We start from the raw sequence: 1,785 nt of genomic DNA, 5'->3' as shown, positions 1-1,785 counted from the left end.
ATTTAATTTAAACTAGAGTTCATTTAACTTAGCCCTATTTTGGGTAATTTTTACGCAAAAGGAAGCCCTATATGGGCTTTAAACTTAAAAAAAGGAGGAAACCCTACTCCAGGGTTTGGGACGCGGTGGCCGCCGATGCGCCACCCTACTCCCAATAGTACTCGTTGTCGTCGTCGTTGCCGACGATGAGGACGACGCCCCCCGGCGGCGACGCACTGTTCTGGCTGGACACGCCGGAGGGAGCCGGGGACTCCGGCTAGGGCGACCACTGCGCCCTTTCCCAGGCGGAGTGCGGGTCCGGAGGGCTCGCCGGCCTGCGCAGGTGTGCCAGCCGCTGAAAGTGCATGGAGCCCCCATGTGTAGTTTTAGTAATTAATGACAATACCTCTGGACTAATGTTTGCATTGAGTTATATTTATAGGAGTTGTCCATAGGCAATGCTTGAACCATATGTTGGCTTCAAGGTTGCAATAAGAAGAAATTGATGAAGGATATCAAGTGTCAAGTATGTCTTGAAGATGAAGATGAAGTGAGCCCTCAAGTTACTTCAAGACATCAACATGATGAAGAATGAAGAAATGAAGTGCAAGTTCAAGATGAGCCAACTCGAAGAGATCATATGCTTGAAGCTTGTCATCCATATGGTGATCATGGATATGTGAAGACGCGCCGAAGAAGAAGCTCACCCATAGTGGAGTATGGGGGAGCATTTCGCATGACTTCATCTAGCAAGCACAATCAAGAAAGGCGTTCTATCTTGTTGCGGTCAAGACCATCATCATCAAGCTCAAGTGGAATGCGCAAGGTTAAGGTTTGCTCTTGGTAGGGTTTCTTTCTCACCGGTCTCATGGTGTAGTTGGAGACCAGTTTATAGTTTAGTTGCCGTACTATCAAGAGGGCTCTCGAGTGAGTAACTCAATCGTATCCTTCAGAGAGCTCTAACATTTGCGTCCTTGCATCATCTTTCTTGGTGGTTATTTGGATCTTATCCATGTGATGTTTTAGAGCTTGTGCTTATTCTCATGACAAGCTCTAGTTCATCGAAAACCGATTTCGCATAGATCACTTGTTTCGTTTTCGAGTTTGGTGATTTTCTCGGTTTCTCATGTTGAGGTGTTGCACCTCTAAAAATAATAGAAAATCACCCCCACTAGTTTCTCATGTTGAGGTGTTGGGTAAGCTCTTGTCGTCCTCTTTCCAACAAAACTGGATTCACTCTATTCGGAGCTACCAATCTTAAGTTTTAGATTTTACAAGGTAGCAGGTTTGTATCACCAGGCCGGATTTTCCGGGCCGGATATTTGCAAAATATCCGGCCCCTGAAATTTGGCTAAGGACTTTCGACGATGTCGCGCCGTAACCCCCCTGGATCCAGGCCAGACTTTTGCCCGGAATTTCCCAGAGGCCGGATTTTCTGGGGGGGGGGGGGGCGGATTATCTGGCCCTCACTTACACTGGATTATCTGGCCCTGGATTTGCCCCAACGGCTCGATTTTCTTGGGCTGCTGCTTCTTCCACTCTCTCTCTCTCCTCCATTGTTGATCTTGAGAAGCTTTCCCTATCTCTCTATCCCTCCATGATTCTTTCCCCCTTTCGAGGGAAAAGAGAGAGGATATCTAGATCCACACTTTGACCAAACCATATCATCTCTTTGTAAGTGAATCTTTGGGATCTAGATCTTGGAGAATTTTGTGTTCTCCTCTTTGTTCTTCCTCCCTTATTCCCCCAATAGCTGTTGTAGCTTTGTTGGAATTTGAGAGAGAAGGACTTGAGCATCTTTGTGGT

Source organism: Lolium rigidum, chromosome 7 (genome assembly GCF_022539505.1).
Source record: "Lolium rigidum isolate FL_2022 chromosome 7, APGP_CSIRO_Lrig_0.1, whole genome shotgun sequence".
Lineage (NCBI taxonomy): Eukaryota > Viridiplantae > Streptophyta > Magnoliopsida > Poales > Poaceae > Lolium > Lolium rigidum.
The sequence above is the reverse complement of the archived record's forward strand: the minus strand, read 5'-3'. Positions refer to the sequence as shown.